This window comes from Gossypium arboreum, chromosome 11 (genome assembly GCF_025698485.1).
Source record: "Gossypium arboreum isolate Shixiya-1 chromosome 11, ASM2569848v2, whole genome shotgun sequence".
NCBI classification, from domain to species: Eukaryota; Viridiplantae; Streptophyta; class Magnoliopsida; order Malvales; family Malvaceae; genus Gossypium; species Gossypium arboreum.
The window spans coordinates 101,758,106-101,777,107 of NC_069080.1; positions in this window are offsets into that span (position 1 = coordinate 101,758,106).

Sequence of the window (19,002 nt, forward strand, 5' to 3'; positions counted from 1 at the left end):
TTTTATGCTTTGAGCATGCAGGAGTTGTAGCCGAATGGAACTCTGTGGGAGAGAGTTTGAATCAGTCAAATGCATGGATTAATGAGGGATAAGGGGAGAGATTTTACGGATTTGAGAGGGAGATAGAGTTAGCCGAATAGAGGGGATTAGAGAGGGGATTTCGGCAGAGGGGTATTAGGTTAGTATTTTCGGCATTAGGGACTTAGGTTGTGCCATTTTCTTCTTTAAGATTAGTCTTTTCTTTTTCTTTCTTCTTCTCTAGCCAAACCTACCACCCTTCCATCCATCATTCCTTCATTTTCTTTTTCCAAAACCAGCCCACTACTCCCTTCCGTTCATCTACTGCTTCTTTCCTTACCTCCACATCTGCCGAAAAACCAAAAAGCCTCATATTTTAGTGATTCAGGAATTAATTTTTAGATCTATTTTCTACGCATGTTTAAGTTGGATTCACAACGGAACTGGGGTAGAAAGGTATTTGGAACATTCTTCAACGAGTAGATCTCTTGGTAAGTATTCGAACCTTCTTTCCATTTGTATCTTGTGGTTTAAGAAAAGCTAGAAACCCTTATGTACATAGGGTGGCTGTCGACTAAGGCTGAAAGGATTTTTTTGGTGTTATTTGGTTTGTTGGTGCTAGTGAGGATTAAAGGCTGCCGATCGAGGAGTGTGTGAAAAGCTTGGATCAATTTCGGCAAAGGTATGAACCCTAGGGCCATTGTGGATGGTGGCGGAATATGTAAGTGATGGTAATAGGTAGTTTTCGATTTGGTTTAAATATTAACATGATCTAATCTATAAGCGGTTGATTATAGGAGAAATCGCGTAGGAGATCTCGCCAAGGAATATCGCAAATCAGGTGTGTAACGGACCTGCTTTCATAGATTAAATCGATATATGCCGAAATGCCGAAATTCTGACATTTCGAGGACTCATGAGCATGCGAACGCTCATAGGTTAGTTAGACTAGCTAAGTTGATGATCGGGATCGTTGGAACAGGTAAGAGCACGATTTTCGGTATCACGGTAAGTTAGGCCTTGAGGGGCTGAAATCGGGCCCAATGGCTTCCGGGCCCATTTGGGTAAAATTGGTAGAAAATGGAATCCTGTCAAATTGCGCATTGATACAGTCAGTACCGTTAAGGAAAATAGGCTAAATGGGCCTAGATGACTAAATCGGCTATGTAGGGCCCATTAAGGGTTTTTGGCCCAATAACTCGATTTCACTAAGAATGGGTTAGAATCGTTGTTTAAACACTTGAAATTGTTAATAACTGATAATGAACATGGAAACCCTAATGTTTGGTAAAATTATGAAATTACCCTTATAATGTGAAAGTGACTTTTTTGCCCCGAGGTAAAAATAACCATTATACCCCCAGAGTTATGTTATAATTGAGATGCATGTGATACTATTTTTTTTTACGATATGCCATGATATGCACATGATATGCCATGATATATTCATATATGCATGGGTTGGGTTTATATGGATGGGGGAAGTGCAAAAGGGCTATGCCCCAGTTTATCGAAAAGGCCTTTGCCCCAGTTTATCAAAAAGGGCTTTGCCCTTGTTATTAAAAGAGGCTAGGCCTCGAGTTATATGATAAAGACTATCTTTGCCGATTGGAGAGTTTGGTTGGGTGGGTTGAGTTATTCCCCACATGGAGAGTTTGGTTGGTACGGGTGGAGAGTAGCAGTTGGTGGGTTGAGTAGTCTCCCTAAATGGGCTTGCATATGTTCATTAATGTTGCATGTATTATTGAAATGGGCCTATGGGCCATATCGTTTACAGTAAAGGCTTCTACCTAATGATATGAAATATGAAATATGGAAAGGCTTCGGCCCAGTAATGTGAATTATGAAAAGGCTTCGGCCCAATAACCGTTAAACAAAAGGCTTCGGCCCAGTATATGTTAAGATTGAATGTGGGCTTAGGCCCAGTAGGCTGATATTGATTTGGGCTCTGAAAGGGGCTTGCTGTACACTGAGTTTCCAAACTCACCCCCTTCCTTAACCTTGCAGGTGAGCCTTGATGTGGGGACTTGGAGCCGGAGGGGATTCAGAGTGGCCACGGTGATTGCTTTTGGACTTTGAAATAAGTAACTGGTTTTCTTTAGTTTATCTTATTTACTATTTATTTTTGGGTTGTAATAAGGCCATTTTAACTTTATTTTTTTTTCTTTTCTGGGATTATTTTATTTTTAATAACTTTAAACTGGTTGATAATAATTCAAATGGGCTAGACTTAGGGAGCGTTTTCAAAATGATACTCGTTTTCAAAATAACACAACATCACGATTATTCGGTTTATTAAAGATATCCACTCAAATAAATTTCAACTCGTTATAACCAAGTGTGGCAATGGTTGTGGGCATGTCTAGGATTGGATCCAATCGAAGAGCTTGGTACTTAAGCAACCTCATGGCTCACCTCTTCTGTTTTTGGATACCTACCTGGTGCACAGCATCCATTCATTTGGTTAAACTTAACAAAGACGGTTTACTAGAACACTAAAACGAAAACAGGGATTTTTAACTTCAATGTGGCACGTCGGATTCACCCATAACGTCTGGGCTGAGTTTGGGGTGTTATAATTTTGACCTCAGATTTGTGGTTCCAAAACCACTGTTCTGATTTGATCAAAAACGGGTTATTTCAACTCTCCCCCTTAGAGATTTTCATCCCTGAAAATCTTACCAGTGAATAGGTTAGGGTATTATTTTCTCATAGCTTCCTTGGGCTCCCATGTAGGCTCTTTGACTCCGTGGCAATGCCATAAGACTTTCACTAAAGCTATACATTTATTTCTCAATTCTTCGATCTCTCGAGCCAAAATTCTGATTGGTTATTCATTATATGTCATATCAAGCTGAATCTCAATCTCTGATGGAGAAATCACATATGAGGGATCCGATTGATATCTACGCAACATTGATATGTGAAACACATTATGGATCTTTTCTAACTCTAACGGTAATGCTAGCCAATATGCCACTGGCTCCATTCTTTCGATGATCTCGTATGGCCCGATGAAATGCGGACTCAACTTGCCTTTCTGACCAAATCTAAGGATTTTCTTTCATGGAGATACTTTCAAAAACACTTGGTCACCGATTTGAAATTCAATATCTTTTCGTTTCAAATCCGCGTACAATTTTTTACGATCTGAAGCTACTTTCAAATAGTCCTGAATTACTTTCGCTTTCTCTTCGGTTTCTCTAATCAAATGAACACCATGTATCTGTTTCTCGCTAAGTTTAGTACAATACAATGGAGTTCGGCATTTATGACCATACAATGCTTCATACGGTGCCATCTTTATGCTCAATTGAAAGCTGTTATTATATGCAAATTCAACCAACATCAAATATTTCTCTCAGTGGCCTTTGAATTCCAAAACACAACATCGAAGCATATCTTCGAGAATTTGAATTACTTGCTCAGACTGACCGTCAGTTTGTGGATGAAAAGCTGTACTAAAATTCAATTTTGTACCCAGAGCTTCTTGCAATTTCTTCCAAAACCACGATGTGAATCTCGGATCTCTATCTGAATAATCGAAACTAGCACTCCGTGCAATCTAACGATCTTAACAATATACAATTTAGCTAATCTATCTAGAGAATAGTCAGCACGTACCGAAATAAAATGTGCTGATTTTGTCAATCGATGAACGAAAACCCAAATTGCATCTTTCTTTTTCAAAGACAGAGGCAATCCCGATACAAAATCCATAGTCACTCTATCCCATTTCCACTCTGGTATCATCACAGGCGGAAGCAAACCTGAAGGTACTTGATGCTCGGCTTTCACTTGCTGACAAATCAAACACTTTGATACAAACTCAGAAATATCTTGTTTCATACTAGACCACCAATAGGATTTCCTCAAATCATTATACATTTTAGTACTCCCAAGATGAACGGATAAACAACCACTATGTGCCTCGTATAAAATTTTTTGAATCAACTCTGGATTTTTTGGTACGCAAATTCTATCTCGAAACATTAAACAATCGTCAGATCCAATTTTGTACTCTGAATCACTAGTCAACTTGAATTGCACTCTTTTAGCCTACAGTTCACTATCACATTTCTGAACTTCACAAATTTGTTGAAGAAATACTGGCTTAGCTTTTAACTCAGCTAAAATCAAACCATCATCGGGTAGTGTCAATTGTGTATTCATTGCTCTCAAGGCAAACAGCGACTTTCTACTCAAAGCATCTGTAACCACATTCGCTTCCCCCGAGTGATAATCAATCACTAACTCATAATCTTTTAATAACTCGAGCCATCTCATTTGTCGTAAATTCAGATCTTCCTGAGTCATAATATACTTTAAGCTTTTATGATCAGTAAAGATGTGGCATTTTTCACCGTACAAGTGATGATGCCAAATTTTTAATGTAAAAACTATAGTAGCCAACTCTAAATCATGCGTCGGATAATTCTTTTCATGTGGCTTCAACTGTCGGGAAGCATAAGCTACAACTTTTCCCTCTTGTATCAATACACAACCCAAACCGTTTAGTAACACATCGCTGTAAATCACAAATTCTTTACCCGACTCCGGTTGAACCAACACTGGTGCTTCAGTTAACAATGTTTTCAATTGATCAAAGCTTTGTTGACATTTCTCAGACCATTCAAACTTGACATCCTTCTGTAGTAATCTGGTTATCGGTGTAGCTATCATCGAGAACCTTTTAATAAAATGTCGATAGTAACCAGCCAATCCCAAAAAGCTTCTGGCCTCAAATAAATTTCTAGGTGGTTTCCAGTCAATAACTACAGAAATTTTGCTCGGATCAACTCAAATGCCATCCGCTGAAACTATATGTCCCAAAAATCCAACTTCTCGTAGCCAAAACTCACATTTGTTAAATTTAGCATACAGTTTTTTATCCCTCAAGGTTTGCAACACAATCTTTAAATGCTCAGAATGCTCAGACTCATCTTATGAATAGATCAGAATGTCACTCAATGAATACAATAACAAATATGTCTAAATAGGACCTAAAGATCCGATTCATCAAATGCATAAAAATGGCAGGAGCTTTAGTTAGTCCAAAAGGCATAACAATGAATTCATAATGTCTGTACCTCATTCTGAACGCATTTTATAGCACATCTGAGTCTTTAACTAGCAACTGATAATAACCAGATCTCAAGTCAATCTTTGAAAACACTGTTGCACCTTTCAACTGATCAAACAAATTGTCTATTCTCGATAATGTATACTTATTCTTTATCGTAACCTTGTTGATCTAGCGATAGTCAATACACATTTTCATTGTCCTGTCTTTCTTCTTTACAAACAATACAGGCGTACCCAGGGCGAAAAACTTTTTCGTGCAAAACCTCTATCTATTAACTCTTGCAACTGAGCTTTCAAATCTTTCAACTCTGTCGGAGCCATTCTATACAGAGCTATAGATATTGATAAAGTCCTCAGTCCTAGTTCAATAGCAAACTCAACTTCTCTAACTAGTGGCAACCCTGGCAATTCTTCAGGAAACACATCCGGATATTCACAGACAACTGGTACTGATTCAATCTTTGATTCAAATACTTTTTTATTTAAAACATATGGTAAGTACACGTCACAACCTTTTCTCACATATTTCTGAGCCAACATCGATGAAATCACTGTTGGCAATCCATTCGACTCATCAGATTCAATCCAAAGAATTTCATTATTCTGACACTTCAATTCTATAGTCTTTTGTCTACAGTTCACAATGCCATCATGTAGAGTCAACTAATCCATTCCCAGAACTACATCAAATTTGTCAAATAGCAAAAGCATCAAATCAGTCGAAAAATAGTAACCCCGAGTCATTAAAGGACAGTTCTTGCATACTTTATCAACTAGGACAAATTTGCCTAAGGGGTTGGATACTTTAATCACAAACTCAGTAGACTCGACAAGCAATCTCTTATTAGACACCAAATTTATACATATATACAAATGAGTCGATACAAGATCAATCAATGCAATAACATTAGTGTCGTAAAAAGAAAAGGTACTGGTAATAACATCTGGTGACTATGCTTCTTCACGAGCACGAATAGCGTAGGCTTTGGCAGGTACTCTAGCCTCAGATCCACAGTGGAGTCCCTTGTTGCACCTCGAATACCACTCACATTCCCAGTATTTCTTGGTGGTCTTCATCTAGTCGACATATTACTCAGTCTCACATTCTGAGGTCTATCTTTCTCAACCATTTTAGGACAGTTTTTAATAAAATGATCTCACGAACCACAACTACAACGAGCTCTATTATTATTTTTCACACAGTAATCTCTAAAATGCCATCTTCCACATTGTTAACACTTGGGTTTAATGTTTTTTACATTGCCAGCACTCAATACGGATGTGGCTTGAGCTTTAAGGCTGGTGTATTGCCTTCCACGATCTCTATTGGAATATCTCGCTAAAGTGGTAGATTAGTTAAAATGATGTCTTGATTTCTTTAACGAGGAATGATAAGGTTTACTCATCGATCTCTTCCTCGAGTCTCTTACCTCTAAATCAATCTTTCGCTTTTCTTGGCTAAAGTCTTCGGCTTTGCAAGCCCTGTCAACTAACACAACAATTTTTTTTTAAATCTAAATTCCTTACTAGAAGTTTAATATCTTCGTTCAGCCCATCAACAAACTGCTTACACGTTATCTCTTCAGTCGAAACATACTCTCGAGCATACTTGCTTAACCGTACAAATCCTCTTTCATATTCAGTTACAGTCATGCGGCCTTATTTCAATTCCAAAAACTCTTTATGCTTTTGATCCAAAAACCATTGACTGATGTATTTCTCTCAGAATTTAGTCTGAAAGAATTCCCAAGTAACTCTCTCCCTCAGCATCACGGATACTAACGTATTTGACCACTGATACACAGTGTCTCTTAATAGGGATATAGTACACTTTAAACATTCAGCCGGTGTGCAAGAAAGTTCATCAAACACTTTGATCATATTTTCAAGCCAAAACTCGGCTCCTTTAGGGTCATCATCAACACTGGCTCTAACTTTTCATCCCCTTGTTTACGAATCTTATCAACTAGAGGTTTATTCAATCTTAAAAGCTTGACTCCTTAAGGAGCTACGAGTACAGGTTAAGGATTAGGAGGGGGTGGAGGTTGTTGAGCAGCCTGGTTCGTACGAATGTATTGTGTGAAAAACTTGTTCATCATTTAGAAGAAGGCTTCTTTAGCCTGTCCTCTCTGGCTGCCCATTATGGGTCTAGAATTAGATGGCGCTGTCCCTTGAGCGGGAGTAAACGTATTACTTTCAACCTCATCAGCTATCGCTCGATTGGAATCCATTTGCTAAATAAAAACACATTTTCGAATTTCAAGAGTCATCACACTATCACAATTTATATATGGCATGTATAGCTAGACTCTCACTCACGCTATGTTAGTCTTAGAATCGACTAAACCGTAGCTCTGATATAAATAAATGTAACACCCCTTACTCGTATTCACTGTCAGAATAGGGTTTCGAAGCATTACCAGACTTTTAACACTTTTAAACATACAATTCGTATACAATTTATCAATTCAAATACAATTCAATCAGAATCAATCATAGTGTCCCTTAAACGAGCCTACGAGGCCTTAAACATGCATTAGGATTGATTTGGGACTAAACTGAAAGCCCAAGAAATTTTTCAACACTTAAATTTTTTTTTAAACAGGGGACACACGCCCGTGTGACCAGGCCGTGTGTCTTACACGGCCACCAGACACGTCCGTGTCACAGGCCGTGTGAACATTCAAAATGGGAGGACATCACCGTGTCCCGGCCTGTGTCCTACCCATGTCCAAACAAGTGAGGTTACTGAATTGGGTCACACGACCAACCGCACGCCCGTGTGTCTAGCCCGTGCGTCTAGCCTGTGTACCCTTCAAAGTGGCCACGCATGCCCGTGTGTTAGGCCGTATGCTAGCCCATGCCAAACCTGAAGCGTATACTGACTTATGCAACACGGCCAATTTACACGCCCGTGTGCAAGTTAGGGGGTATACTGACTTGTGCCACACGGCTAGTCACACGCTCATGTGTGAGACCGTGTGGAACATACTAACTTCATTTCAATTTCAACTCCAGGGGACACATGGTTGTGTAACATGATCGTGTGTCACACATGGCTAAGACACTCACCCGTGTCTCTGCTGAGGTGGACAAAAATAGGCTATTTACCAAGCCATTTTGCCACCCCATTTGGTACACATCATCACTTAGCCAAATGATACAAGACCATAGCATAATATGCAATCCAAAAAAACTAATTCAAGCTTAAATCTTACCATTTCAATATTAACCAATTCAAGGCACCTAATTACCACCAATATTCTTTCCAAATTCATGCCAATCCTTGTCTTCTCAAATAATCAATTTACCATTAATAGTACCTCTTATAACCAATGATCACACAACCATAAACCAATTAAATTCACAAGACTTAATTATACATATATATATGCACATGATTCAAACATACCTAATATACCAAGATTAATGTAACGCCCTAAATTTTATGTTTCTGATTGTGCGATTAATTGACACAAGTATGTATCTGCTTCAGTGGTTAAGTGTTTTGGGAGTGTCTGGGAGGTCTTAAGTTCAAGTCTTGGTTTTGGAAAATTTTGATTATTTTTGGAATTAAGCCCTATCCATGTTCAATGGGCTTATATTAAGTTAATTATAAAAGCATATTAGAATAGGCCTGCTAGTCTGGTAGTTAAGTGAAGTGTTTGTGTGAGGGAAGTCCTGTGTTCGAGTCCTTGCGTAGGCATTATTTTGCTAGTTTATCCTAAAGAGTTTGAGTTGGATACACGGACGTGTGGTTGCCTGTGTGGCAGTACACAGGCGTGTGATCGACAAGCCAAGCCGTGAGCACAAGACACGGGCACATGACACGACCTTGTGATGGCCGGCAAGGCTGTGTGTGACACTCGAGCTTGACCCATTGGGCCGTGTGGGCCACATGAACATGTGGAATTCTGAGCTAGGCTGTGTGATCCACATGACCAAGGCCAATTTGGGCCGTGTGGGCCACACGGGCAGGCCACAAAGGCGTGTGAGCCCATTTTTTTGAAATAATTTGTAAGGTTGCACGGGTCGTCTGAGTAGACTGTGACCTATCGTAGGGTCAGTAAGCATTGCTTAGACCCCTGATTCTGTGATTTGACTATGTGATGTACGTGGTAAGCATGTTACACTTAGCATGTGTATCTGACCGATTGTATGACCTGTTAAGTTGCATTATAGCATGACATATTGTATGTTTACATTGCATCGGGGTGGCTTGTTATTATTTGGAGGAAGTATTTAAAAGGCTTCTAAACCTGATATCTGCCAGCTCAGCTACATTGTTCTGTTTATGTGTCATATTTTGGTACAACATAGTGTGTAGGGATGGGTGGGTTGATTATATCCCCACATGGTGTGTAGGGCTAGATGGAGATGGTGTGTAAAGGCTGGTGGGTAGGATTCTGATATTCTGATCTACACTCTGTATCTGAGTGGGCTAAGGCCCCACTAACTCTATAGTGGGCTCAGGCCCAAACTATAATAACATGGTTGATTTTTGATATTATGCTATGTGCATATATTCTGTGGGGCTTACACACTATGTTTGCAAAAACTCACCCCTTTCTGTTTGATCTATTCAGGTCATCCCCGGCATTAGACAGATTGGAGTAGTAGAGGACTCGACAGTGACCACTACTATTGCTTCATGATAAATTTACTATTTCTGCTTATCATAGCTTTATTTATTTTTATTTTAGGGTAAATTTGATGTAATAACGGCCATTACGAGTTTTTGTTTAAATTTTGGATGATACTTTGCTTTTTAGTTTTATCACTACAAAACACGACGTTTTCTCAAAATTAAAGTTTTCTTAGGAACAAATGGTTTTCTAAAACAAAAGTTCACAAGTTTTCGCGTAAAAGTGATGTTTAAAACGCAAATCAAATAATCCATGTTTCCCAAACAAGGTAAAAGATAATAACTAGAATAGTTTTAAGATCAATGCATTTTCAATGACACTCTCATGTGACATCGCCTGATTCTGCCATAACGTCCAGGTCGGGTTTAGGGTGTTACATTTAGTGATATCAGAGTCAGGTTGTAAAACTCGGCTGTGGATTTAAAATTTAAATATTGGTTTTAAAGAAATGATTTGTAAATAAATTGAAATATTTTTGAAATAAGTATGTGGTATACCGAGTCTCCGGTGCCAACCCTGTAAGCTCTCTGAAGCTCTGTTTAAAATTGTCTGAAAATATGATTGGAATATACTGAAACTACTTTAGTTAGTATATTACATTGAAAACACTCTAGATAGAGTAAACTAAAAACTGTAGTGAGACTACTACTCACGATAATCGACTCTAAATATCCTGATACTGTACTGCATAAAATATTTATTAACAAATATTGGAACTATAACTAATGCATAAAACTTTTAATACAGATAAATTCTAAAATTTACGATGAGCGCACGTGGTACTCATGGACGGGGTACTAGAGGCCATGGTAGAGGCTGTAGATGGGCTCAAGCGGGGTCCTTATCATCTGGAAATCTACCTAATCTCGATACAAGTGAGACGCCGGTCTCACTTGCCACAGAAACTGGGTCTTATGATCATGTGGTTGGGGATGACGCACTATCCCAAGTGATGTTACAGATTCTAGAGAAGGTCACTGGGCCCAATACGAGTTCTAGGGGTCGAGGGTCAGTTACGGAACAACTCCGATCCAACTGGCTGAGCTATTTGAAGGGTTCACTGGAGTCGCCCCTAGCGTGGCCGAGTATTAGATGGAAGCGATGAAAAGAATTTTGGACGACTTGGATTTTATTGCTGAGCAGAAGCTTAAGAGAGCTGTATCTCTGCTTCGTGACGGAGCATATCAATGGTGGCTGACGGTTATAGAGGGCACTCAGCCCGACCGATTGACTTGAGACTATTTTAGGATTAGGTTCCACAATAAGTATGTGGGAGCCAGTTATATTGATGCTAAGCGACGTGAGTTCTTTAATCTCACCCAGGGAGACCGTTTAATGGTCGAACATGAGGCCGAGTTCTTGAGGTTAAGCCATTATGCACGAGGCATGGTGGCGACTGAGTATGAGCACTGTGTCCAATTTGAGGATGGTCTCAGAGACAGTTTACGAGTTCTAATAGCTTCGTAGAGAGAGCGTGATTTCTCTGTTCTAGTTGAGAATGTGAAGATCACCGAGGAGGTTAAGCGTACTGAGCGCCAAAATCGAGAGAAAAGAAAGAATAAGAGTGAATTGGAGCCCTCGGGTTCTAGGATAAGGCCTAAGAAAAAGGCTAGATCTGATGGGTCTGTGAGAGTTAGGCCCCCTGTGGCACCTACTGGGGTAGCGCTCTATGGACATTGTGGTAGACGCCATCTGAGCGAGTGTTGGAAGACTATTAGGGCATGTATGAGATCTGGGTCCATAGAGCATCGTGGTAGAGATTGTCCCTTGAGAATTGATCAAATACAAGCTCCAGTTACTGGGACTACACATCCGTCGAGAGTAGTTCAGTAGCCATCTAGAGGCCGAGGTTAGGCCAAGGGTGGTAACGGCATGGGTTAAGTACAGAGAGCACCAGGTAGTGGTGCTGGATCGACTGAGGTGGGCAGCCTGCTTTGGTCTATGCTGCTTGTCATAGTGAGGACAGAGATGCTCCGGACATTATTACAAGTATGTTTTTAATCTTTAATGTACCTTATCTTGCACTGATAGACATAGGCTCTACACAATCATATGTAGCTAGTACTATGTCTGAAACTTTGGGCATTCTGGTTGAGAGTACTTCTAGCGAGGTAATTGTTGTGAGTCTGTTGGGACAGTCCATCTGAGTAAGTAAACTACTTACAGACGTTCCGTTAGAGGTCCAAGGGACAGTATTTCTGGCTGATCTGATAGAGCTTCCGTTTGGGGAGTTTGATCTAATTTTGGGAATGGATTGGCTGGTTAAACACTGGCTGAGTCTAGATTGTGCGTCGAAAAGGGTTATCTTGAGGATCGAGGAAGATAGTGAGGTAGTGGTGATCAAAGAACGACATGACTATCTGAAAAATGTGATTTCTGCTTTGGCAATAGAAAAGTTAGTGAGAAAAGGGTGTGAGGCATTTTTTGCCTACGTCAGTATTTCTGATTCTGGTGATTTATCGGTTAAGGACATTAGAATTGTGAAGGATTTTCCAAATGTGTTTCCTGAAGAACTATTGGGGTTGCCTCTGAGCCAAGAGGTAGAGTTTGGGAGTGAATTGATTCCTGGTTCAGCTCCAGTGTCCATCGCCTCTTACCGAATGGCACCAAAGGAGCTTATAGAGCTTAAGGCTTTGATTCAAGAACTGTTAGACCGTGGGTACATTCATCCCAGTGTGTCTCCATGGGGAGCACCTATTCTTTTTGTAAAGAAGATGGGACAATGAGGATGTGCATCGATTATCGATAGCTGAACAAGTTAACGATCAAGAATAAGTACCCACTTTCGAGGATAGATAACTTATTCGACCAATTCAGAAGGGCTTTCGTGTTTTCTAAAATTGATCCGCGTTCGGGTTACCATCAGTTGAGATTCAAGGAGGTCGATGTGCATAATATGGAATTTAGGACTCGATATGGACATTACGAGTTCCTAGTGATGCCCTTTGGTTTGACTGATGCACCAGCGACATTTATGGACTTGATGAACTGTGTGTTTTAATCTTATCTAGACCAATTCATAGTGGTATTCATAAACAACATCTTGGTATATTCTAAGACTAAGGATGAGCATGATGAGCATCTCAGAGTGGTTCTACAGATTCTTCATAAGAAACAGTTATATGCGAAGTTCAGCAAGTGTGAGTTCTGGCTTTAGGAAGTGACATTTCTGAGACATGTAGTTTCTGCTGAGGAGATACGAGTCGACCCTCGTAAGATTAAGGCTGTGTTGGGTTGAAAACAGTCGAAGAATGCGTCAAAAATTTATAGCTTTCTGGGGTTGGCAAGATATTATTGACGATTCATAGAGGGGTTCTCCTTGATCGCCGCACCGTTGACTAAGCTTCTATGTAAGGGAGGTCCTTTCACTTGTACTAATGTGCAGTAAAAGAGCTTTGATAAGCTCAATACTATTTTAACTCAGGCTCCTGTTCTGATACAGCCTGAGCCTGAAAGAGACTTTATAGTATACAGTGATACTTCACATGTGGGTTTGGGTTGCGTTCTGATGCAAGACAGTAAGGTGGTTGCTTATGCATCTCGTCAGCTCAAGACACATGAGGCTAACTATCCAACACATGATCTAGAGTTGGCAGCGGTAGTCTTCGCTTTGAAAATTTGGAAGCACTATTTGTATGGTGAGAAGTGTACTATTTATATTGATCATAAGAGCCTCAAATATCTCCTCACCCAGAAAGAGTGAAATCTTAGGTAGCATAGATGGGTTGAACTGCTTAAGGATTACGACTGCACTATCGAGTACCATCCTGGTAAGGCCAATGTGGTGACCAATTTGTTAAGCCATAGGGTTATGACTAATCTAAGAGTGATGTTTGCTCGACTTAGTCTCTTCGATGATGGGAGTCTGTTGGCAGAACTTCAGGTGAAACTGACATGGATTGATCAGATCAGAGATAAATAGATGGGGGATAAGTCTCTTCAGTTGTGTTTCTGTCATGTTGAGAGTGGTGTTACTACTAATTTTGGGGTTGATAAGGATGGGGTATTGTGTTTCTGTGATTGGATATGTGTACCGAATAATGATGATTTGAGACTATTGATTCTGAGGGAGACGCATAGTAGACCTTATGCTATTCATCCTGGTAGGAATAAAATGTACCGAGATTTGCGATAGTTGTACTGGTGGCCAGGATTGAAGCATGAAGTTACTGACTTCATTGCTCGCTATTTGACTTGTCAGCAGGTTAAGGCTGAGCATCAGTTACCTTCAAGTTTACTGCAGCCGATTAAGATACCGTTATGGAAATGTGAGTGAGTAACGATGGATTTCGTGAGTTGGTTGCCTCTAATACCCATTAAGAAGGATTCTGTCTGGGTCATCATGGATCGATTAACCAAATCTGCACACTTCATTCCGATTAGGACAGAATTTTCTCTGCAACAGTTGGCCAAGCTCTATATTTTTAAAATAGTGAGGTTGTACGGGGTACCTATCTCGATTATCTCTGATAGGGATCCCCGTTTCACGTCTCGGCTCTGTAAGAAACTTCATGAGGCACTGGGTTCTAGATTAGACTTTAGTACTGTTTTCTAGTCACAAAAAAATGGTCAGTCGGAGAGGGTGATTTAGATACTGGAGGACGTGTTTAAGGGCTGTATTATTGACTTCTGAGGATATTGGGAGGAGTACTTGCCATTAGTAGAGTTTGCTTACAATAACAGCTACCAGTCTAGTATACAGATGGCACCTTACAAAGTACTGTATAGCCGTAAGTGTCGCGCCCCCTTATGCTGGACTGAATTGGGTGAGTGACGTGTTCTGGGTCTGGAATTGGTCTTTGAAACTGAGGATAAAGTTAGATTGATTCGGGATTGACTGAAAGCGGCTTCTAATCGGTAGAAGTCTTATGCGAATTTGAAGCATCGAGAGATAGAGTTTTCTATAGGGAACTTAGTTTTTCTTAAGGTCTCGCCATGGAAAAAGGTTCTAAAGTTCGGTCATAAGGGTAAGCTGAGCCCTCGGTTTATTGGGCAGTACCGAATTTTGAAATGACTGGGGCTAGTCCCATATCAGTTGGAGCTACCTCCAGAGTTAGACCGCATTCATAATGTGTTTCACGTCTCGTGTTGAGTCACTACTGCTCTGATCCCATACATGTTGTCCAGTTGAAGAGATTGAGGCTTGACCAGGTTTAGATTCTGGATCGCGATGTTAAAGTTCTAAGGAGGAAATCTATTCCTTTGGTGAAGGTGTTATGGCGAAATCATAGCACTGAGGAGGCCACATAGGAGCTTGAGGATGCGATGCGTCAGCAGTATCCTCATCTGTTATGATCAGGTAAAGTTTCGAGGCTGAAATTCTCTTTTAGGGGGTAGAGTTGTAACGCCCTAAATTTTATTTTTCTGATTGTGTGATTAATTGATACAAGTGTATATCTGCTTTAGAGGTTAAGTGTGGGCCACACAGGCATGTGGGCCCACACAGGTAGGCCGCATGGGCGTTTGAGCTTATTTTTCTGAAATAATCTATAAGGTTGCACGAGTCACCCGAGTCGACTGTGACCTACTGTAGGGTCGGTATGCATTGCTTAGACCTCTGATTCTATGATCTGACTATGTGATGTACGTGGTAAGCATGTTACTCTTTGCATGTGTATCTGACCGGTTGTATGACCTGTTAAGTTGCATTATAGCATGCCATATTGTATGTTTGCATTGCATTAAGGTGGGTTGTTATTATTTGGAGGAAGTATCTAAAAGGCTTCTAAGCCTGATATCTGGTAGCTCAGCAACATTAATCTGTTTATATGTCGTATTTTGGTACAACATGGTGTGTAGGGGTGGGTGGGTTGATTATATCCCTACATGGTGTGTAGGGCTGGACAAAGATGGTGTGTAGAGGCTGGTGGGCAGGATTCTGATATTCTGATCTGCACTCTGTATCTGAGTGGGCTAAGGCCCCCATTGACTCTATAATGGGCTAAGGCCCAGACTATAACAACATGGCTGATTTTTGATATTATGCTAAGTGCATATATTCTGTGGGGCTTACACACTGAGTTTGCGAAAACTCACCCCTTTCGGTTTGATCTATTCAGGTAATCCCCAGCATTAGACGGATCGGAGCAGTGGAGGACTCGACAGTGACCACTACTACTGCTTCATGATAAATTTATGGTTTCTGCTTATCATAGCTTTATTCATTTTTATTTCGGGGTAAATTTGATGTAATAACGCCATTACGGGTTTTTGTTTAAATTTGGGATAATACTTTGCTTTTCAGTTTTATCACTACAAAACACGACGTTTTCTCAAAATTAAAGTTTTCCTATGAACGAATGGTTTTCTAAAACAAAAGTTCACAAGTTTTCGCGTAAAAGTGATGTTTAAAAAGTAAATCAAATAATCCATGTTTCCCAAGTAAGGTAAAAGATAATAACTGGAACAATTTTAAGATCAATGCATTTTTAAAGACACTCTCATGTGACATCGCCAGATTCGGCCAAAACGTCCAGGTCGAGTTTGGGGTGTAACAATTAAGCCAATACCCATGACTATATATACAAACCAAAATATAAACATTTATAACGCCAATTCATTTGGCCAACATCATTACCAAAACATATTCAAAATGACTCAAAGTTCCTATACCTACCATATGACCCAAAACATAGTTTCAAAAGTACCAAAGTGATGGTTGGATAGTGTGATGTAGCCTCTGACGATACCCGAATCCGAACTAGCTTTGAAATCACTATAAGACATGGAAAATAAACAAAGTAAGCTTTATAGCTTAGTAACCTCGTATGATATAAACTTAACTAATCACAAATACATCATTCTTCAATTTAAACATATTAACATGTAGTTCATAATTACTAACAAACCTTTCACAGGCTTATTCATATGCTTATATGCAAACTTCATAATTTCTTTGAATTAAAGCTCATACTATACATATACATATCTGTACCAATCCTTAACAAGCTCATACATATTTAGAATACTGTTGAATACTCGATATCTCACACACTAAGTGCCGTGCATAATCCAGGCTATCTCAAATCGTACACTAAGGGCCATACATAGCCGAAGCTATCTCGATCTCGCACACTAAGTGCCATATATATCCAAATCATCGTCAAACATAAATTTAATCTCGTATACACAATTTATGCAATATTAAAGCATTTAAAGCATAATTATAATAGTGCTTGTCACATGCGAACTTACCTCAGAAGTGAAAATGGCGAATCAAGTCGATTAGTCGATAACTTTATCTTTTCCCTGATCCAAATCCGTATTTCACTTTTCTTGATCTAAATATATTCAAAATTAACTTATTTAATCATCTATTCATTCAATTTAGTCCAAAACACTCTTTAAGGTACATTTACACTTTTGCCCCTAAACTTTCACATTTTTACAATTTAGTCCTTATCACATAAAATTGCAAATTCATGCAATTTAGTACAAACCCATGCTTAGCTGAATTTAATACATGTTACTAGCAGCCCATCTTTTCAATTTATTCACACATTTAACCACCACATTTCACATTTTCTCAATTTAATCCCTTTTTGACATTTTTGTCAAAAATCACTTTATAAAAGCTATTAATCTAACATTAAACCTTCCAAATCTATCATAAATCATCAAACTACTCAAGCATTCAACAATGGCAATATGATAAATCTTTAATGGTTTCGAAATCTAGGGTACAACTAGCTAGAATAGGAAGCAACGATCTTAAAAACGTAAAAATCATTAAAAACCGAGTCAAAATCACTTACCAATTCAGCTTCGCAAGTGTTGAAACCTAAAAAAACATTTATGGCTTCTTCTTCTTAGTATTTTTGGCTAATGAAGATGAATGAATTAAATTTTATTATTTTGTTTTATTAAAATATAACTTAATTACTCATATACTATTTTAACCTTATTATAAACGATTTAATATCATCCATTTAATGTCCATATATGTCCAATCATGCTATTAATGGTCTAATTACAACATAAGGACCTCCTCTTTTAAGTTCCATAGCTTTAGCTAAAAGAACATCAATTTTGCACTTTATGCGATTTAGTCATTTTTCTCAAATTGACCATTTAAACCATAAAATTTTTTAATGAAATTTTCACACAATCATTCAATCATGCTATAAAAATTAAAATAATAATAGAATATATATTTTGACCTCGAATTTGTGGTCCCAAAACCACTGTTCCGATTTGATAAAAAGCGGGCTGTTACATGTAGGATGTTCAACTTTTATCCCAATTGACATGCAATAATCATGGAAAACTGGGGATGTAAGCTCACCAACATTAGCAAAATGAATTGTAATTGCATAATTTGAAATTAATCATTTAAACAAGCAATATCGCAAACGACAAGTTGCGAGTTGATAACGCATATGATTATTTTGTAGATGCATCTACCAAAATCATATAAAATCATAACCATCCACATGGTGGATGAATGGGCCTATATTCATTTTAGAAATGCAAGACATTAAATCTCAACTTTAACTAGTGAGTTTCTAAGAATCAATTTTCATTAGGAACAAACAACAAATGATAATTCTTTAAATTAAAGAATCTTCTAGTTTTTTTAACGAATGTCCATATGAATTCTCAATTAATTTTCACAGAATATATGATCCAGGATAGTCTAACTGGTCACACCAAGTAGCAAATGCATTTTTATTAGTAAACTTCTGGTTTACTTAAACATGCATTTAATTGTACTAACAATGTCAATATAAATTGTGACAAGTTGATACTTTTACTGTTATTCTTTTTTCTTTGTATCCACATATAAGTAATATTGTGACATTTACTACTGGAAATTTCTAAATCAATGTGAAGTCTATAATGCCGCTAAGTCAATAAATATAATTTCCAAATAATTATATGCAGTATTCGCTTCAGAGAATATGCTAAAATCTTCAAATGCTCAAAAATCTATTAATATAAAACTTTGAGAATGGATCTTATTTTCCAAGTGTACAACAGGTACATAAGCAATGACTTTTCATACGTAATTTTCTCTTGCAAGTTCTCATCAGTAATATTTTTTCACGTAATTTTAATTGAGAACTTATTCTGAATACTATAAAGTTATACTCAATTTTAAAAAAAAAACTTGCAACTTCAGGTGCATCCAACCATAACGAGTTTTAGATAGAATTATCATATTCTATTACTCATAAGTAGATCTTTCACAATCAAATATTTTTCTTTCAACCCCTTTAATAGGGATGATGACAAAAGAAAATCACAAAAGTTA